Genomic DNA, 22,973 nt, shown 5'->3' with positions numbered 1-22,973 from the left:
TGTAACTAATACTGATACCACTGTTACTAATACTGGTACTACTAATTCTAATGTTACTACTATTGCAACAACGATTACCTCCACTACTTCTGATTGAGTTATTTTTATTAAAGAAGTAATTTTGCACTAAAACACAAATAATACACAACATATCAGTACTGCTCACACACAATACTGTTATTATCACTACTGCATCAACTAGTTCTACCACTATTATTATTAACACTACTACCATTACTAATTAACTACAACTGCTGCTTCTGTTACCAGAAGTAGTAATAGTAGAAGTAGTAGTAGCTGAGAGATTAGTAGTAGAAGGAGTAATAGTAGTATTGATAGCAGTAGTAGTAGTAATAGTAGGTGCAATGGAAATAGTATTATATTAGTATAGGTTCTATAGTTCAGCTAAAGCTAATATGAGGCTTCAGATATGTGAGTTGGCAAAATTAAGTAGGCATTTTCCAAAGTTACAGTCTTCTTGAACCAAGATACAAGTTACTATCCCTCCACTGCAGCTCAGGAAGGAAACAGTCCCTGGCAACACAAAGTACATTTTCTATTAAAAAAAAGACTAATTTTTGAAGATACCCACTTGATTTGGCAAACTCAGACATCTAAAGCATAGTCGCTTCAGCAACTTTATAATGTATTTTTGCTCAGAACAAGGACTGTAGATTTAGTCTCCTTTCTCTTCCATTGGAGCCTTGTTATGGCCAGTATTGACAGAAGGAATGATTACAGCAGCCAGTAACTTTCAGTGGGCATGTGAGTATTGTATTACGACCGACTTGAAAAAATCAGAACGTATCCTTTAACTATTGCCACTACACATACTATTACGTTCCATTGCAACCACCAATACTACTAGTACAACTAGTACTCCTGCTACTGCTATCTCAGACAATACTACTGCTTTTACTCCTGCAGCCAACTATGATTCACCACCATTACCAATATTACTGCTGCAGCCCCTATCATTAATAATGATTCTATTAATAATGATGCTCATAATTAAATGCTACTTATAATAATGAGATGTAATTTATAACCCACAAATTCCTGTTAGAACAGTATGGCACAATATAGCTTAATCCAAACTAGACTCTCTCTCTGTTTGCTGGATGACTCACCCCTTCTGCTTCCCTCCCACCCTCATCTCCCTAGTCCTTCTCGCCTGGCTGTTTGTTGTTTCAGGCCTCTCCTCTTCAACATGAGGGAAAAAGGTGTGCTTGTGCAGCGGGCTAGCTGTTGAAACTTGCACTTGGAAAGCGTCTTGCGGCTCCCTGCCTGCCACCGTGGAGTTGTGTTTATGAAATGGCAGATTCACGATGGTGGTGCCAGCAGTTTGGAGGGAATTTAGTAAGATCCCCTCTTCAAGGGCAGTCATTTCAGTCTTGCGTTTAATCTGGCAGCATAAAAAGAACTGGAATGAAAAGTAGTAAAATGGACTTTTTTTTTGTTATAATCGTATGCACCCTAAAGGTCTGTGTTTGGATTCCCACTCTCCGTCAGTCTGTGTATGGAAATGCTGATGATGAGATTTGCTTTCATAGGATGTGTTATTTCGCTCCCATCCTTCTGGCTGACTAATGTTTAAGTACACCTGGCTGTTGGCTACAGTGCGCTGGTTTCTATGCCTTTACTCCACTGTAAAGGAATGAGGGGGTTTGTTGGAAGTCTTGCCAGTTCTTTGAGGAGGCTGCGATTAAGACAAGATGGTGGAGCCACACACATCCATACCACCTGGGAAACAGCTGTTGCTGCTGCTGAGGCACCATTCAAGGACCAGTCCACTTCAGGCTAATAACCTTATCTCAGTGCAAAGTCGTTTCGGTTAGAGCAGAAACTGTTTCTAACTAACATGATCCTCCAGGATGGATAAGTGAGGCCTGTGAGTGATTAATGATAAACTCAGTGGACTCCGATTGGACATCTTGTTGAGCACAATGTGGTGATATTTATAGGACTGACACATTGTATTGTTTGGAAGTAAATTTTCAAACCTTTGTGTGGGCAAAATGATGTATGATGAGCTGGTGATGCATCTAAGATGTGTATAAACAGATGTCAGGCCAGAACAGAAAGGGCAACTTTTAATAGTTGTGGTCGCAGTTTTTGGGCTTCACAACAGCTCCACTGGAGCAGGAGGGGGAGTTTAAGTAAACCTGAAAAACTTGAAACACCTTTTGGCCATGTACTTTGCAATCCACAGTGCATTGAGTTTGGTGTGTTTTGTGTGTTCTTGTTCCTGCTGATAATCGGCTAAACATGGAGGACAGATGATAAACAGCATTAAAACAATGCATGGGGCTGTGTTGGTGGGGGTGTGTTACCTCAGGTACCAGTGCAACATAAAATAGGATCCAAGAAGTCCAGTTTGAGTAACAGATCCATGACTTTTAACATATATGGTGTTATAATACTCTGGGACAGGATTTTACAACTCTGGAAAGTTATCATGGATCATCCAGCAGACATGGAGCAACATTAGCATTCATTTGAAGTCGTCTTTCTGACCACCTGATGAATATAAGTTCCACATTCACTCTCCTTGTAGCTCTGTTTTGGTCTCCACCAACTCCTGAGGGATATATCTGGTTCTTTAGCTGCTAAACGCAACTATCTTCAAACAGCTAGTTGCTAACTATGTCTGTCCACCGTTTGGTCCTGAGCAGGCTACAGTGGGTTTTTAGAGCATTTTAGCTGCCCACTGCAGCTGAAAATGACACTGATGAGAGCCACGAGCGTGAACCAAAACAGTAAAGTTGAAGGCTGTTAAACCAAAACAATGAGCCAAAAGACACTAAAAAGCTCCACAGAGATGAGATGAACTGCAGAGTCAGGTGATAATTCTGTGTTGGTTCATCACTACGCGCATCACTTTTCAAATTACACTTAGTAATTTGATAAATTTTTAATATAAAAATATTTATTATAGAAGCTTTTAGCATTTTAAAAAACAACATGAGGTTGGAATATTAGTGTGTCAGAATCAAAGACCAAAGGATTCTTTTAGTGGAAAAAAATATTGTTTGAAGAGGCAGTGAGACCAATTTCTACACCCACAGAGAGTAGAAGAATGCAGACCAGAATGTTATGCTTAGTGTAGGCTGCAACTCTCTCTCTTAATCAACTAAAAATTCACTGTCACACAGTATTAGTCTTTCTATAGCCATGTAAATGCTGAATACAACAAGTTCACACACGTTTTACGTTTTAGGGATTGTCAATAGACAATCATGAAGGAAATCTCTGGTTGAAGTAGAAGCAAGCTAGGCAGGTTGAGCGAAAACAGATAAAGTGCTATATTTTATTACAAAATGACCCCCTTGTGTTGAAAAACCCAGATTGGTCATTGTTAACCATGTAACAGGATCTGAGGGGGATTTTTCCTTGAACTGCCTTGCTCAAGGTCACTTAATGGCAGCTGTGGGAAGAAAGTTTCTTTCCCTTTCAGACAGGGAACTCAGACAATTTTCACAATTGAGAATGACTTCCGGATGGGAGCTGAAACATCTTGATTCTGAAAACAGTGTCCAGATGACTCTGACTGAAACTTTTTCTACGATGGAACACTCCTGGACGAATGAGGGACTACACCATCTTCCCCTTTCAGAGTTTGGCAGCTGGTGTGTTGGATTCAAACCCTCTGCTCAGCAATACATGAGCCCCTCCTTGTAGGCAAGGTTTTACACTTCACAAAACTATGCATGTTACAATTAAGCGGGTAGATGTAATTCCCCTCAGAATGGTTTATTTACTCCTTAAGGAAAGTCTCTGAAATAGCTGCAACCAAAAAACTATTTGTGGCCTAACATGTGACTGAGGCGTAGAAGGTTTCCACTTTTAAAAGATGCTGTGGATCCAGGAGTCTCCTGCAGAAGTCTGCAGCCAGCGACAACCTTCACATTTCCAGCAGGGGGGGGGGAAGAAAACACCGGCCAGATTGCAGAATAATTTCCCCCCTTTGATTCTGCATCCAGAGAAATGAGACAGGAAGTTGACGATTCCTCCAGACCACCAGTGACTGGCAGACAACTAATGGAGTCCACTACCCCCTGGTCTCAGATCAGTGTCTGATCTCCATTTTCTGATCCCGGAGTGTTCATGTAAGCAGTCAGACACTGATCCAGGGTCAGCTCCTCAGGCTATCTCTGCTCGCCACACCCCAGAGACTGAGTCAAGAAAATGAATTTAACATGCCACGGTCTTATCTCATTGCCAGACACTCTGAATTTTGTAGCTCATTTGCCTTCATTATTGCCAGATGTGGTGACATGCAGACAGATGTTTATTATATTAAATAGCTAAAGGCGGCTCACACAAATTATTATTCCTCTGTTATGAAGCTCAGGAAATCTGCTGGAGGATTGGTGTTTGACTTTTACGACCACTGAGCTTGTTTCAACTTCAGATATGCTTTGTCAGTACTAACATACAGATTTGAAAAATGAGCAAATGTGTGAGGTCACACTCACTTTGGGTCCGACTTCCCAACTGCTGTCAGACAAATCCAATAAGATTTGTGTTGCGTTGCATTCATGGATGGTTTTCGCTCTTCCTGGCTGATGGTTTGGGCTTTCCTCTTATGTGACAAAACATTTCGATCCTTCGCAGATTATCTTCAAGCTTGGTGAGAATCTTTTGACCATATCGAATCAGAGAAACAGCATTTGCTTGGTGCAAACACCATCTGAAGCCAACTTCAGTTTGGAAACACTGAGCTGCAGAAATCCCACGGTCATATAATATGTTCACACGAGTTGCCATCAGTGTGAATCCCAGCACGGACTCTATAAAACCCCATCAGACCCCATCAGACCCCATCAGACCATCTCTTCAGTCTCCAATCCAGCCAGGGCTCTTTGTATGATTAAAAGCATACAAGGGCTTTGCATCTTGCAGATGTTGCCATAAATCACCAGTTGGCCCTGCCTCTGCAACTGGCTGCCTGACAAACGTTCCACAATAACTGCGGCCCCCACCCCACCCTTCCAGTAAAAGAGAAAAAAAGAAAAGGGGTAAAAGAGAAAGAAAAAAAAAAGCCTGGAATTTCTACCCGGGTGCTTGTAACTCTTTCAGGACTATTGTAAAGTCTCAGCCATGTCAGCACAGGTGGAAACCTGAGGGGTCGTAAAACCAGAAAGAAAAAAAGCCCGCCCACTCCAGGCTTTCTCTTTCCCAAAAATGTCTTAAACTCCCCGCTGTCCCAGCCAGCCCTCCACTGTGACTAATTCCACACAAATCTAAAGAGCTAAATCAGTCAGACTGCCTGGGTGTCTGTGGACGGCAGTAACCGACACCCCCACGCCTGTAAAAGACACAACCATAATGGCTGAGACCGAGACTGGGCTGTGAATCAGAGTCTCAGGGGCATTAGAGAAAGATGTTGTCTGTAGGTACTTTCAAAGCTCAAATCTTCACCTCCATCTACTTTAAAAGGTTTTACACTGAGAGGGGAGAAAGCCAATTAGGGATAGTTGGAATTGAACAGTTGAAGTCCAATTTTTCTTTTTCTGCAGGTTTTATCAGCCTGTAGAGGTTTATTTGAGGGATGGATGACAAAGTTTGATGTAACAACTGAAATGATGAAATCCCAAAGTTACAAAAAAGGGTCTGGTAGTTTGGCAGTTGGCCTTTCACAAGGCTGATAGCTTAATTTTTTTGTCGAGAGTTTGAATAGTACAGCACTTTAAAGGCATTTGACATTTGGTGAAACACATTTATTTGCTTTCTTCCCGAGAGGAAGATGAGAATATGAAACCACTACTCCCATATCTATCATTAGGTATAGAGATACCTGGCTCTGCATGAAGTAAAAAAAAAAAAAAAAAACCTATAAAGCTCACTAATTAACACAAGTTGTCCTTTTAAAATGTCTGTTTGTGTGCAAATTAAACAAACAAGATATAACATATTAATTTGTTGTTCTTTTTTAACTTTGCATAGAGACAGGCTAGTCTCTAGGCTGTTTCCCTGTTTCAGTATTTAAAGCTAAGCTAATCATGTCCTGTCTCTACCGTTAATCTTAAACCTGCAATAACTGATTTTTTCAAGGTCTGAACAAAACACTTATATCACATTTTTAAGTAGATATAGCAAATATGAACAGCTGCCTATTTAAACATTCAGCAGACACAGAGCAACATAAGTGCGCATGCGCCAGCCCGCATGCTGCCTGTTGCCGTAGCTCCGTCTCGTCGTCTTACTTTTTCCAACTTTTAACTTTCTTTTTTCTTCCAAACTTGAGTAACTTGTGTTGATACTTAATTTATTTCTGACCTGTTTATAGTGTTTATAGTGTATTATATCGTTTTCTAGTACTTTCTCCTGTGTGCACTGACGTAAAGACGAGCTGCTGTAACAAAGAGTTTCCCTACGGGGATCAATAAAGTATTTTTGATTCTGAGTTGTGTTTCTGGCCACTAGGCAAATTGTAAGTACAATATTGCTTATCTATCAGGTACTGGCAAGGTCAGACACCGAATAGCTATATTTCCTCTTAACGTTAGGTTCCACCGAGATTTGAACTCAGATCACTGGATTCAAAGTCCAGAGTGCTAACCATTACACCATGGAACCCCTACAGATACTATATTCACTCTCCTTGTAGCTCTGCATTAGACTCCACCAACTCCTGAGGGAAAATTGAGGCTCTTTAGTTGCTAAATGCGCCACTTTGTCAACAAGCTAGTCGCTAACTTTGTATGTCTGCCGTTTGGTGCTGGACAGGTAGTGTACAGTGGGTTTATCAGAGCATTTTCACTGAAAACAGGAAACAGCTGCTGGGAACGACAGTAATTATGACAGCGAGAGTGAACCCAAACAGTAACGTTTTGCCCGTAAAACCAAAACAATGAGCTGAAACACGCTAAAAATGCTCTGTAGACCTGAGAGAAACTGCAGTCGGGTGATAATTCTCTGTGGGTTCATCACTATGAGCAACACTTCTTCATCTTACACAGTCATTTGACCCATTGTTAGCATAAAAAATAGCTAGTGCAGCTTTAATAATCGTTGTTGTTGTCTAATCAACTGGACTTTGCCCTGAGTGTACATACAGAATGCCCTAATTATGACAAAGTCGAGTTCATACTGATACATCTGCATTTCCACTGTGTGTATTTTGAAGGGTAGGAGTTAGGTGTGAGGGCTTGTAATGATGAGAGTAGAGATTTATGAGCACAGACACTGACAGCCAACCGCCAGAGGCTTAGCTGTTTCCCTGCACTTGGGACACTTAGCCATTCTTTGTTTTATGTTTACAGCTTTACTTATTCTCCTGATTTTCAGGAATGCATACTAACGGAGAACTGGTAGCAGCACAACATATTCTAAATACCAAACAATCAAATAATTTTTTTCTTAATGTGTTTTTCCTTCTTTATTTTACGTTTACAGCTTTACTTATTATCCTCATACTTATTTTACTATACTTATCTTCAGGAATGCATACTAATGCAGAACAGCTAGCAGCACAATATATGCTACCAGTACCAAACCAACAAATAGAATTCTGATTCTGAAATACATTTTTCGTAATGTGTTTTTGCTGAATTCAAACTCTCTAAAATAATGTACAGATCTGGGTATATTCTAAATGAAAGAAAATGGCAAGGTGGTCCAGAACTACCTAAAAAGTGTAATTAAAGATTTGATGACCAGTACAACAGTGACATTCTGCCTGTGGTTCCACACCACACCAAACACCTCAGAAATAATCCCAAACAAATTGCCAATAAGGAGGTAATTGTTGTCTGTGTTCAGCACAAGTCAACACTCGGCCTGGATGAGTCCAAGCTGGTGGAGAGTTGACCCCCAGGGATTTTTTTACGAGCCACAGGAGGAGAAAAATAAGGAAAGGTGACCTTGCGAGTTTAGTTTAAACTCCAGGTGGCTTCCGCTCATCCTGTCAACACTATCTGACGCTCCAGCCTCGGTGCATTCCTTTACTATATGCAAAGAGAGCTGTGACATGGTGGCTGGTGGCTGTTGTTGCTGGCAGACCTGCAATTAACTTTTCAATTAGTTTGAGCCTGTTTGATTCCCTTGACACTGTCTAGAAAGCCCTGCGATTGTGATCAAATATTTCTGAACAGCAAACTCATTTCACGCGTTTATTTATTTTCACAAATGCAGTGTTTTGTCTCAGCATGTCCAAAACCTGTATTGTGACTCAAATCTACATCTTGCTTTATCCGTTTTTCTAAAATGCAAACCCCTCACTGTGCTGTTCACTGACTGGTTGTCATGGTCGTTCTCTGTTCTCTTACTGGCTACAGGCTTCCATTTGATTGGTGGGTTTAGATAGCTACTTTTGCATTGAACTGAGTAAGGGTGCGTTTTGTCGCATGTGAATTCAACTTTTCATTCTTCCTTCAAAAGTTACATGGTCTCACTTTAAGTGTTTTTCCTCTTAGGTTGACCCTAAAAAGTAACTTTTACTGATAGGCATTACACACTTTCGGCAGCAGCTGGTGAAAGCTGTATTTAAAAGATTGCACAAAACTGTATCGATCCTTGTGGGGGGAATAAATAGAGAAACTGAATTTAAATGTCACTGATAACATTTGCAACACTAGAATCTATCATGTAGACACATATAAATGAATAGTACGAAAAGGAATCATTTGTGGTATACGTAGAATGTGCCTATTTAAAAATGTATTTTTCACAGCTGCCAGATGTGTACAGGAAAATTTTAAAACCAACCTAAAAAAAGCTCTTAGACTCAATCATCAGTCTCCTCCTGACCTTTGACCTCTTGGAGAATCAACACTTCAGACACTCCTGGGTCACACACAATGGCACTGAGTGCGTGCTTGACCCCTGAATATGGGCCAAGAGACACACACCAAATTTGACCCTTTTTAATGTCAAAAATAAGTAGAAATAAAACCTTTTAAAACATCACAGGACACTCAGCTGAAACAAGATGCAGGGTCAGCGGAGTCAGCAGTCCTTAAAGACAAAGTACATTATCTTTTTATTAAAAGGCCTGATATATTATTTTAACACTGAAAGTGAAAATATAGCTTCTCTCATAGGGGTAAAGAAGAGAGGATTTTGATCTTTTTATTTTTTGTTTCTGGAGATTCCCTCCTGTCAGCCGCCCCCCTGCCTGCCACTCACCCCACCAAATGCAGTTTCAAAATGGCATGAGCGGTGCTGTCCCTGGGAATGATGGGAAAAGCCTTGCGCTGACAACGAGCAAACAAACACTAAAGGTTTTTAATTGCAGGCCAAGCCTGCTGTCGACAGCTCAAACAAATGAAAGCAAAGGAAGGAATGAGAACTGAGGGGGGAGCTAAGAAGAGAAAGACTAACATGACACAGCGCTAATCGAGCCTCTTTCTTTAAAAAGAAGAAATATCTCCCCCCCTTTGTTGATGCTGAGAGCTCTTTGTAGAGACCTAATCTGATAACAGGGTGTGACTGTTTTTATAAGTTAACCTCTCCACTATTTACTGAGACCCAGAGCCGCCAAATGGTGTTTGTGAAACCTGCAGTGCTACATTGAGTCTCACTAAGGGAAGTCACACTTCCAAACAAAAGTTTCATCTTGTACTGATTATTGGCCTACATCTCAATTGGATTTTCAATAACTTCTCTGGGAAGAAAACTCTGCCGCAGTTTATATGCTGGCTGGAATATCATAGCAATTAACTCATACTTTCTTCATGTGTGCCAGTCATTAATGAGTACAATATGGCCAGTCCCTTCACATGCTATGAATTCAGTCTTGGCTTGCTGGCTTTGTGCTTTTTCCTCATGTGGATCCAGGATTTAGGGAATTCAAACTCCAACAAAGTATAGAGACAGAAGTGAAAATGGTCATGTATAAAAATTAAAAAGGCATTTTGTGTGTTTATTAGCCACCAGAAAGCCAAATTTTGCACCTCCTTAAGTTGCATTTCCAACCAAACACCCAATACCTTCGCACACAGTGAACTCTGCGAGCGTGTTCTGGCAGGCAGTGTTGTGCAAACAGCGCTGCTTTTTAGAACAACTGAGCTGTCGAATATTTATTGTTTGGTTAAGGTTTCAGTGAGAAATTACGACATCAGACGGTGGCATAGAAGCAGCTCAGCAAAAGGGGGATTTCCCACTTTCCCCTCAGACCAGCGCTGTCTGAGCCTGATCAACGCACAGATCTGTTCAGAAAGCCTGCATGGAGTGTTGATGGATAGTTTGTCTTTGGCTGATTCTCTTTGAAACTCCACAGCCATAAAAAAAAAAAAGTTTGACTGAAAAGGGCTTTTGAAAGCTATACTGATATGTTTGGTTTGAAGCTGATATTTTGTGCATTACAAGAGTTTTATTGTCAGAGTTTTATTCTGTTTCTGAGTGCTAAAGCCTCTGAAACTCCATTTAGACACTGGACACTAAATCTCTCGACTGGGATCAGACTGATGAAATATCCACTCACTAAAGGGCTCATCTATGCATGATAGAACACTCAGCTATGTTAAATATGGTTAAATCTGACTTTGAATCATTTTCCAGCCATTTCAACAGGAAACACATCAGCAGGTTTTCCTCAAAGGCCCTGCCACACCAGCATTTCAAACTGAGAAATAAATTAATTTCAATGAAAACGCTATGATCAGTGGATCTACTTACAGGGGCAAAGTAAATCTTTCACATCGATTTCAACTTGGGTTATAATTAAACAGGAGTCAATAGTACAAATAACACTTTTGAATAAACTGTGTGCATGTACTGTAACATTAGCGACTTAACTAGCCAGCTAGCTCGGAGAACTATCGTGACTGACAAGCACTGAGTCTGGTTTCCTTACTGTGTGTTCAGACAGAACACGAGAAAGATGCATTTAGACTGAAAAAATTGCCCAAGCAGACCCATCGGCGCGAGATGAAAATGTTTCAGCTAGCGGTTTCGGCCTTGCGTGCATGAATAACGCAAGGGGAAAATTCGCTTTCTGTCTGAACACACCTTGGTCTTCACTTTCATTAAATGTAATTCAATGTTGTTTTATGAAATCACATTTATCTACAAATCACCATAAAGACTATTATGCTAAGCCTAAAACTAAGCGTCCTAAAAACAAAATACAAAAATAGAATAATACAGTATGATGTAGCCTACACACACACATTTTCAGTTGTTGAACACTGGGATTCATTACACTTTTTTGAAACACTGGATTGAAAACGGTTGAAATAACTGCACAAAATAATTTTAAAAAATCAGACAGCAAGAAACCTCATATCAAAGCAGAACATCATGACTGATATTTAATGGCCCCATATATCAGTCTAACTCTACTAAAAAAGTGCTGAGAAATACAAAAATAATCCCTCACAGGCTTAATATGTCATGTGCTTGCGGGCCCACCCAGTAGAGTGACTGCAGCCATTTGTCTTTTTTCATAAGCTATTTTATCATCTGCACTGTTGTGCTGAAAACGTACACACGTCCTCCCACACTGACTCAGCGAGCTCCAGATGGAAAACGGAGCCATCTTTCCCCCAGCGCGAGGACGGGCATCTTTGCACTCTTTTCATAACAAAGATTTTCAAATGTTTTCCAGACTGGATGGCAGCAGCCGCTGTGTGGCGACTCCATCAGCGTCTTGGATAACGTCTTGGCACTGTCAGTTCAGTTTCTGAAACCTAAATAAGGCTGTTACAAGTGCTGCCTGGCAGGCAGGGGCTCCAGCTACCCGTCTATGGTGCCCCCTCCCTTGGTCAGGACAGGGGACATTCACATGCTCTTATTTGCTGAAAATAGGCAGATGTTTTGACAGTATGGCTTCATTTAATGTTTTTAAGCTGTCCAGCCTTATAGCCCTATAATATTCCTATGATATTCCTGTCCAGACTTAGAGTGTGTCTCCAGGGCAATATATGTGATTTATTGGGCTTTAAACTCCAATCATAGCAAAGCTTAAATGAAAAGTGTCCTTCGATATGTGTGTATGATTGCAGAGTATAATACACTCAAAGTGAAATGAATAATGATTTTAAAGGAGCTAAAGGAGAGCCAAATGAGAAATCTGTGCAAAAATAAAGAAAGTCAAGGTATAGGTGGAAAAGGGAAAGAGGGACAAAGAGAAGGAGGAGAGAAGGCCTGCAGAGGCTACGTCTATCCTGGCCTGAATTACTATCATTATTGTAATGACTCTGTAATGTTTTCTTTCCTGGACCAGTAATTGTTACCAAGCCTGCTGTTCAGAGGTGCAGGTGGACAAATTGCTGCCGAGCATTACTTTCCACGATAGCGAGGGAAACATAATCATTTCCACCATCCAGGGCTCAAACAGGACCTTTCCCTCTCTCAGTCCAGCTGTTGGCATTTGTGGCTATTTTACTCACCAAACTATGATCAACAAAGCCACATTTTTCAGCACAAAAAAATAAATGTTACTGTCCCTTGAAACTGGTTGTGGGTACCTTACCACACTGTAAATCTTCTACAGTAAAAGTCTGATAATATACCCACATAGCATTTGTCAAAAGATCTTTTATTTAAGGGAATATGGAAGGAAATGTAGACTTTTCCTGAAAATCTGCCATTTTCCCCTTTCGCCGGCTCTCCACATGAGCCAGTTGTGTTGTATCCACACGTATTGACCCTTTTAAACTTCCACGGCCCATATAACTCATATGAGCCCCCGCCCACCACCACCTGCGGCAAACTGTCCATGACTCTTAAAACCAGCCAGATGTTGCTTTAAGTCTGGGATTTCTAAGCAGTTTCATGACAAGGACTCAGGATTGATACAAATTAGTTTGCTGATGTGAGAGGATTTTTATTGTTAGGTAAGAAGTAGGACTGCATTTCTTTATATAGACTATGTGCAAATGAAATCTCATTAACCTAATTCGTGAAATAATGGAAAGAAAATACAGTTTATTGTTTTGCTGGGAACAGTATAGGAGCCTACATTGGAACAGTTTTAAAGAAGACATCGATCATGTTTCTAATAAAGTGTTGTCATTTTATTGCCCTCAACGTGTCTTGTCTACTTCCACTTTGGTTAGAGGGTTCCTACATTTCCCAGGATGCCTTTCAACCACCCCCCAGAGAACATGTCTGGACTTGTTGCTTTCAGCAGTTTTAGGAGTAGGAGGAGAAAACGATGACAGCCGCACTACACACATCAGTAAAGCAGGATTTTGAAGTTAAAAAAAGTTATTGTCACGCCTCCTCACTCAGAATTCCACCCGTCTTGTCTTGCATAGCATTTTGGTCTCTTTTATGCTACTGTTGTTGTACAAATTGGTCTCTGTGCCTCTTCTGCAATGGATTTGCACCGTATGACTGCTTAATATCTGTACAAATTGGTGGGTTTGGAATTTCTGTTATTTGTGTGATATGTATGAAAATTGCAGACAGTGAAGATTCAGCCAGCCTACAGTACATGCAGAAAACAATAACAAAAAACAAACTCTGATGCACTTCTGCTTTAAAGGTATAATATGTAACATTTGTTATATATTTTGTTGAGTTGTGCACTGACATTATCCCAAATGTTTCCAACAATGTTCAAACCCAGACAAATCTGTAATTTTAGGTAAAGGTGCATTTGGTCATCTGTCAATGGCGTCATAGCTCTAGTTGCTATAACTTCCGGGGAAACTCGGGAAACACCAGATGATACATCAGATAGTGAGGAAGGAAGTCGGCAAACTAGCTATCCACTCGTTGCTTACTAGTGTTTGTATTGCTCACTTGCAATGTAGCACAATTATTCATTGCCGTTTGCTGTGCGTTCTGTCGCCGAAGCTGCAGGGGTGTGTCCAGGGAGTGGCCTGGGGTGAAATCTGATTGGCCACCCCAGGTGCCATCCCATCATCCTAAACTTTGATTAGCTATCTACCCGGTTAGAGGCTTGAGCTTAGTTCAAACAAACTGTTTGACATGTAAACCAGACTTTCGTTTATAGGTGCAATTCAGTCTTAAATCTGAGAGGCAGCAATGTGCTGGAGTAGCGCCTAGCCTGCCAAAAACCCAGAATAAGAATTAGAATTAGATTTTGGTTTGATTTGGAGCTGTATTTTTGAATGTGCATTGTTTTCTTTTATATGTAGCCTACTAGTGGAGATTTTATTTTTGACAATTTCTTTTTGAGGACTTAAAGAATAAAGTATGGAAGCTTTATATTACATTAGTATGGTGCCCCTCTGTTGTGTTGTGACTGGTAGGTCTATTTATCTTTTAAATTACAATTAAAACACAGGGAGGTAAGAAACTGTAATGTTAGTAATTAAAGTAGATATAAATAGTGGAGACAGAAATGATAAATTAATGCTATTCCGATGTGTGTGCACGCACCAAGTTTTTACTTGGTTAAAGCTGCAGTAATCAAAAAGTTAACCCAGTGGTTGTGATGGCAATTTTGTCATCAGCTGACACATTCATAGTACTGAGAAAAATGCTCTCTTTATAGGATAAGTTATGAAAATGTTTGTCTTTTAAAGGTTATCATACAAACTGCTGTGAGAATCCATTCATAAAATGGCCATAGAAATATTCAAGGTACATGGCAGTGGGGGTATTTCCTAGCAGTCACATAGGACTACATACAGTGGACATATAACACAGCCTCATCCAAGGTCTTGATTCAGAAACATTTGGGCTCTCCAAAGAACTTGCTGCATGCTGCATTCCATTTTCAGACATTAGTGTGACAGAAAGGCTTTTTCCTCTTTTTTTCCCCACCAGCGACTTTCTTTTCAGTCCCAGATGGTCCTTTGTTGAGTTCTTTAAAGTCCTTGCAGGCGTACATACATCAAAAGGCGAATTCCACATCTTTTGAAAGTGTTGTAATTACCAGTGTGAAAGCAGAACATGTGTGGCGCACACGGCATCAATCATACAGTAACACCTGATTTTAATCACCTTGCCATGGCTACAGTGATCGTTCTGACACCCACAAAATAGCTTAGAGCTAAATGCCTGAAAGACGAAAAGTGGGATATTAAAAACTATAATTTTCAGAGAAAAAGCCCAAGGACAGCCACCAGCTCTCATTGTTTTTATAAAATGAAAAAACACCCTCACATGAGTACATTGTCATAATTCTCTTCCCTGCAGTGAATTTGAAAAATCATCATATAAAACACGTCTCAACACCACAGTCCACAAATAAAAACACAAAAATGTAATTTTCTCAGTTTTGATGACAAAGGGGAGAAGCTTTAGGGGAGAAGTTCTGCATTCTCAGACTTGACCACAATGAAATGGCTTTCAACCACTGTAAGTTGTGGTTTTTCTGCACTACATTTCCCAGAAATCACCTGTCAATCAAACAGTGGGGGCAGTACTGTGATGTCTTTTTGGATCCTTAATAGGTGATGCTCTTTTCTTTGTTTGTTCGGCCATAGTGGCTATCACTGCTACTGCTAACTATGTGGCTGTTTTCTACGATGGCACCCCATCCATGAAAGTTGCTCACCAGACACACAAACCAAAAAAAAGTTTTTCAGGCTTCTGCGTTATAAAGCATGCGCATTAGAGTCCTTTTCTGACTGAGCCTACTGACTTCCTGCAGTTTCCCTGCACACATGAATGACATAAAACATTTTTACTGATACAGCTCTTCAAAACTTTGCATTGATTTGATTATTTTGGCCACAACCTGTAAACACAACAATGAAATATTATCACCTTATAAAGTTGGTATGGCAAAGGTGTTAGCAAAAAGTTTAATTACACATCCAGCAGACATGGAGCAACATTAGCATTCATTTGGAGTCATGTGTCTGGCCAACTAATGAATGTAAGTCTACTATTCAATATCATTTTAGCTCTGTTTTTGTCTCCACCAACTCCTGAGGGAGATGTTTGGCTCTTTAGCTACTAAATGCTCCACCACCAGCTAGTCGCTAACTTTGTCTGCCGTTTGGTGCTGAGCAGGTGGTGTACAGTGGGTTTTTAGAGCCTTGTCACTGTAAACTACTGCCTGCTGTGTCTAGAAATAACACTGAGTTGTGAGTCATAAAACCAAAACAATAAGCTAAAAAAACGCAAAAAACTCCATAGAGCTGAGAGGAACTTTTACATTATACAATAATTTTATCCATTGTTAGAATAAGAAGAGTACAGCAGCTTTATTTTATTTATTTTTTTAACTAATGAGAGTCATTTTGTGTTTGTGAGACTAGGAAAAATGTATTACTATTGCAATGATTTTTGATCCAGTGGGCGTCACGGGACCTTCAACTTCGACTGTGGCCATTACACCACCCAACGACCCAAATCGGCTTCTTGCTTTTTTGCAAGCAGAAAAGAAAATGTAAAATGCATCACTTCCTGTGTGACAGGAAAGAGCTACCAGCAAATATTTAGAGCACCAAATGGAAAAACTTTCATGAACTGTCACTTTAACTTTCACTATCTGGGTTTTTGTCCCTTATAACATAACATTTAACAGGGCTTGTCTTGGTATTCACATGGATTTGACATGCATTTTTTTGTTTGGCATCATTCACATATGTTAATATGTAGCCCCTGGCTTATTGTCTTTGGCCCTTGCCCACCACAGTGTAAGTCACTGAGCCTCACCATGCTGTATGTTTCTGGTCAGTGACTCATGCAGCATGTTGAACCATGTGAAACCACAGCTCTGTGCCCTTGTGTTAGTCTGCCAGGAGGCCTACAGTACTGTCGGAGCGTGCCTTACAAGCCGTTTCCATGCTCTCTCAGCGAGCAAACTTGCAAACAGCTGCGTTTTCCATCAGAAGTGGTTTCTGGAGATGTGGAGATGTGTTCTTTTCCCTGGGGGGGGGTTGGGAGGCCGGGGCTGCAGATAAAAGTGAGATGTGCCTCGCACTCAGCGGTACGGTCTGTGCACACGTTTATTAGCAACAAAGTCTTGAATCACGCAGGCTAAGATTTACTGCTGGTGGAGACAACTTGAAGAAGGTCACCATGGCCTGTGGGGCAAAACCAATCAGAGTGTTTTCTCAACTAATGAATTCTGAGATGAGTCACTTAAACTCACATTAAAGGAATTACTTTTTTAGTAAGAAACATTGTGTTTTGTTCTGACTTCAGGTTCAGTCTTAAATGTGTGCAGTTTGTTAACTTAATGGGGGATTTAAAAAGAAAACACATCATTCATTTTACTGTGCTGCCACACCGCCACCATACTGTGTGTATATTCACTCTATGACACATGCACAAGTATGTAAATACAGATTTTGTATTTACATTGTGACACTGTTTGTCCCCGAGGTTAATTTACAGGTTAATAAATTGGATTAAGGCCAGTGTAAAGTGAAGTTTTACCCAGAAGGCTTCTTGTGTGAAACAGGGAGCAGCATCAGAGCGACCTCTAGTGGTTCCACGTACACATCCAGTTTGATTCAGAGAAGAGACGTTTCTCTCATGTAAAGCACCCAAGCAGGGAATTTTAAACCAGCCCAATTCACATATAAACAGTCTGCTGTGACAGATACTGCGCTAACATGCCAAAGTGCATTTTTACCACAGTCAGTTTTTTTGGCATGTCACGAAGAATGCTGTTCAGAGAAAAATGCAATAAATGTTCTAAGCTCGTCAAATTTAATTTGGGACTGTATTGTCCATGGGGAAATCAAAATGTCCTCCCCTTATAGGGGTTGAGCTGCCCTTGAGCAAGGCCCTTAAACCCTGTAGCTCTCATGGACAGCCTACCATTTTGGAATGTAGAGGATTTTGCAACCTGTCACTATTTGTAACCTTCAGTTTTAGTGAAAGTTGGATGTGGAAACTGACTAAAATTAACACTGCTTTATATATTTCACCATCAACTTTGTTTAAAGGCTTCTGCTTTATGCATTTTTGTAACACATATGTATGAAAAATAATCTCTTTTTAAGAAATGTGTCTGGAAATTATGAAATTGTATAATCATAAGCCTAGTGGTTGGCCTTTTTTAACCAAAGTACAGTTTCAGTTGTCTACAGAGTCCTACATGCTTATATTTTTGCCTGGTATCAGTATCTATTGATTTTAGCATTTGCATAGTTGACCATTTTCAAGTGTACACATTACAATAATTCTGTTGAATTTGCACAAAATCCTTCATTAAACTACTAAATTAAGGAATTATAGATAGAAAATCATTGCAGGTTTTACAGATTGTGTTTGTGCTGTTGCAGTGAGGAAAACATCTTCGTACTGGCAGTGGAAGACATGAGTGGCTGATGTTGAATATTTAATAAAAGACCAGCATTTTTATCTGATGTATCAGGTGTTTAATTCTAGTCACAAAATATTTATTAAGCTTTCTGAGTGGCTGCAATGACCTGCAGAGATAAAATACAAAGAAACATGTTTTGTTGGTCTGCACCAGACTGATTGTTATACATGCATGTGCATATTAATAGTGGTGAATTTGATGATTTGAAAGGAGTCTGACTGGGCCATCTTTGCAAGCCGACTGCTTTTGTCACCTATGCAAACAACTCACTTGACTTTGATTCCTCTCTTTATTCAAGTCACCGAAGTTCACTTCAGAATCAGAATCAGAAATACTTTATTGATCCCCGAGAGGAAACTCTTTCATTACATCTGCTCACTCTATCACGCTATCTCGTCAATGCACACAGGAATAGAAGTACTAATAGAATAGAAATAATAATAGTAATAATAAAATAAGTTCGCAACGGAACAATTATTTCTAGTAAGAAATAAGAGATGTGCAAATCAAAATATAATACACTATAATACAGCTAAGATAAATTAAGTACAAAAGTGAATATAAAGTATAAAAGCTAAAATAAGTGTAAAGTACAAAAGTGGATTTACAGGTTGAAGATCAATGTGTTTGTCCTACTTGACTATGTGAGCTAACTAAAGTGTGTTCAGGTTATATTCTATGTGTGTTTACTTTTTAATTGCCCGCTGGCTCAGGCAGTGAAAAGTATTGATCATTAGTATCGTGTGCAGAGTTGAAAGCTAGATAGTGGACTGATCCGGCCTTACCCGGCTGTGACTAATGAGTGTGATGTGCGGTGAAGATATGGGGTCAGAACCATCCTCACCCTTCTGAATAATGAACCCCATGCTGAGGTGCAGGTTAACTCAGGGAAACGATAATTAGACAGAATGCTGCAAGGGTTCAAGATGTGCTCTCGTTTAGATTTATAGTTCTGCTTTGATGATCAATGGCAACACTGTGACATTAGTTTGTTAATGTTCTTGCTCTTCTCAGGACGCAAACACTTGCTTAATCCCAGGAATCAAATATAGCCTAGCTTGATCAAAATCTCTAACCTGTCCAATTAACCAAGTGCTTATGAGTAATGTGACCTTTGTTTATAACCCCTGGTCCACTTGTAACTGGACAACCTGAAAGAACCAAAAATACACCAAATGAAATGTTACCAGATTGATTTTGACCAAAGAAAATCAAATGTAGCCAACTCTTCACATCCATGTTACTAAAGGACACCGTGGCAGTTCAAGGGATCAAACCCTTGACCTTCCAGTTACAGGACAGTAGAGCTATCTCTACTTTAGCCAACTCTGCTGTCCCAATTCTTATCTAATGTTTCAGAGACAGGCAAATGTCAGCAAAAAAGGCATCAATCCTCCCCTCACTCAGGTCCTCAGTGAAGACACAGTAATCCCTCCGGTTGTGGATGTTCAAGTTCAGCTGCTCCGCCGCTGCCAGAGCTCAACCGTGACAAAGCCGCCAGATTCGAGGACAGTTATCTGGACTCGCGACGCAGGAGACGATACGAGAGGTCAAACTAAATTGGCTCACCAGAGAGGGGAGTCGACCCTTCAGGCAATCTCCTGCTCCTCCCTTCAATGAATTGGAAGTCCCACCGGCCACCCGCTCGGCTCTGAGAAGGCCGGCCACATCACACAAATGGGGCGAATACGAGAACGAGGTGATCCTCCGATGTCCTTGGAGTTTCGAATGACAAAGAATCCAAAGGCAGATGAGATTTTGGTCTTAGCTGTCTTCACAGGGCTGCAGGACTCTAGCCCAGTCTCCAGACCACGTCTCTGGCCTCCTGGACTATCAATAACAGGTTAATTCTTCATTTTGTCCCAGCACCGGAATCAAGGATTTCACCTGCAGAAAATGCCGATTAACTGCAGTCATTATTGAGTCAAATTCTAATTTGGTGTATGTTGATGGGTTTAGTACAGAATTGACTGGCAGACAAAACAACATGTCCATTGAACCTCAAGACTTTTATCTTGAATGGAACTTAATTAGCTTCTGTTGTTGTTTTGACTCACTCTACAACTTCATCGAACTCAGTGTGTGACCTAGCGGATTCTTATGACAAAGGCTACGGTTTTGGATTAGATCCATGCTGATCCATGTTAAAACCTTTTTCTTAAAGCTGCACTAATCAATATTTTTGTATTAACAATGGGAAAAATGACTATGTGTAATGTGAAAGGTGTCGTTCTGCAGTTTCCCCTCAGCGCTACGGAGTGTTTTAGCATCTTTCAGCTCATTGTTTTGGTTTTACAGCCAGCTCACAACTTTACTGTTTTGGTTCAGTCTCACTGTTCTCATCAACCTTATTTCCAGCCGCACCAGGCGGCTGTTTTCAGAAAAAAATCTCTGATAAATTCACACACTGCCTGCCCAGCACCAAACAGCAGACAGAGAAAGTTAGCGACTAACTGGTTAACAGAAGTCGAGCATTTAGCAGCTAGAGACAAATGTTTTGTTCAGCAGTTGGTGGAGACCAAAACAAAGCTAAAGAGAGAGACAATATTGGACTTACATTTGCCAAGTGGCCACAAAATAACTAACTGCAAAGTTTTGAAGAGCTGTATCAGTAAATAATTTTTATGTCATTCATGTGTGCAGGGAGGGGTGCACGGTGGCAGAGCGGCTACAGCTCCTGCCTCCCAATAAGGAGATCGTGGGTTCGTGGGTTCGATTCCCGGACCGGACCAACATCACACAATCTCTCTGGGTGGAGTCTGCATGTCCTCCCCGTGTTACCGTGGGTTCTCTCCGGGTTCTCCGGCTTCCTCCCACCGTCCAAAGACATGCATGTGTAGGTTAATTGATAACTCTAAATTGCCCGTATTGAATGAATGTGTGAGTGAATGGTTGTCTGTCCTTGTCTGTGTCTGTGTTCGCCCTGTTGAGTTGGCCACTGTCCAGGGTGTGCCCTGCCTAAGGCCCGAAGTCACTGGGATAGGCTCCAGTCACCCGCGACCCCCTAACGGGGACCAAGCCGTAGAAAATGGATGGATGGATGTGCAGGGAGTAGTTAGCATTAGCAGTGATAGCCACTATGGCCGAACAAACAAAGAAAAGAGCATCACCTATTAAGGATCCAAAAAGACATCACAGTACTGCCCCCACTGTTTGATTGACAGGTGATTTCTGGGAACTTTATAATGTTGTGTTTACATTTGTTGTGCTGCCCCCAAGTGGTCAAGGAATCAGTTAACGCAGGTTTAAGCAATTCAAATCTGTCAAAATGGGGCAATTTGTATGTTTCTTTATCTTTAGGATACTAGGAGGACAAAGTTTTCATCTTGTACTGTGTGTGCCTAGCTAACTGCTAATTACCAGCGGTAGTATTCTCCTAGACTGAGAGAAACCAAAGTCAAGGTTCGTCAGCCGCAAATTCACCCCTAAACATAGGTTGATACTGGATTAATAATTACCCAAACCCATTAATTCTGTGTTGTGCTCTTCTTTTTTCTATCCAGTTTCATTCTATTCAGGTTGGTCTTGTATAATGTTGAGTTTTGTAATTTCCTAATGTTTGCTGCACCTATTTTCTATTCCGTTATCTCGTTTTTATCTTGTCCAATGTGTCTCTTCTGTTTGCCTTTATTTGTTTCACAGTTTCCCTTTGTTTGTTATAATTCTCTTTTCTTTTTCAGTTGTGTCCTTACTTTCTTGACATATTCCTCAGCTTTCAATTCAGTCTACAGAGTTGAATAAATTACTTTCAACATGACTCACAATACTTGTCAAGGTTAGCAGAGGTGGCTGTGAGGATTTATTAATGGGGAGAGCTAATAAAAAGAAAAACAGCCCTGCTATTACCCCAGGACATTGTCCATCGGTTGTTATGTTAATCACTTAGGCCTAATTAATGCCATGCATATCATTAGAAAAATGAAGATTCAAATGCCAGCATGTGTTAATTACTGTTGTAGAAGTCATCTACATTTCTGCAGTGAATGTTAACCGTCTGCCAGTGCTAATTTACTTGAACCCCTCTCATCTGTGCTGTAAAATGACATGCTGTGATAAGTTTTTAGAAATAATGGAGGAGCAGGAGAAAACATACATATTACAACAAATATAGTAGCTTTGTAGTGTTATCTGATGGCATCATTTTATTACACAGTATTCACATTCATGTTACTTGATTGGTCTACATGTGTTTCAGAGATTTTGTGTACATTTCTGTGTTTTTGCTGTTTGATTGTCCAGCAAAACCTGTACTTAGCTCCTATACAGGATGTTTAGCAGTATCAAGACGATCTACTGTGTGCGTGTGTGTGTTTCAGGTGGATTTCCTGATATAATCTCCAGTCCTTTCATCCCTAATAAACGCCATTCAGTGCGCAACAAATCCCTTGACTTATTGTTGTTGTTGAGACAGCGTGGGAAAAGGCCATTTAACTAACTCACCACCTCCTTCCTTTCCTTTTTAGCTTTAAATGACTGAAAACATGACTGCCACACAAGACTGTCAGAGCAACAAAAGACTTGAAATCTCATGATTTCTATCTTTTCTAAAGGGTATGACGATTTTGTAAACAATAATTTTAATATAGGCCAGACTTTATCAGTAAGTCATTTACAGTAGATTTTTGCTGTCCTGCCTGCAATCATATTGCAGATAGTTCCTCCCTTTAAAGATTATCCATAATGTTTTTAACTAGTTAAGCATTTCTGCGCGGAGGATCATAAAACACAAACCTGTACACTTACAGTGAATTTAGATTTCCTCTCTATACTCTGCCATGGTAAAATGTTATGATCCCGCTAATCATCACATCACATTTGT

At 40.4% G+C, this 22,973-nt stretch overlaps 1 non-coding gene across 1 annotated transcript; it reads right to left on the bottom strand.

Moving 5' to 3' along the window:
- Positions 1-6,510: 6,510 nt before the first annotated feature.
- Positions 6,511-6,582, bottom strand: trnaq-uug. Its single transcript has one exon. It is a non-coding gene; the product is annotated as a tRNA-Gln (tRNA).
- Positions 6,583-22,973: the final 16,391 nt, after the last annotated feature.

Source organism: Siniperca chuatsi, linkage group LG23 (assembly GCF_020085105.1).
Source record: "Siniperca chuatsi isolate FFG_IHB_CAS linkage group LG23, ASM2008510v1, whole genome shotgun sequence".
Classification (NCBI taxonomy): Eukaryota; Metazoa; Chordata; class Actinopteri; order Centrarchiformes; family Sinipercidae; genus Siniperca; species Siniperca chuatsi.
This window is presented reverse-complemented; position numbering and strand designations above follow the sequence as displayed.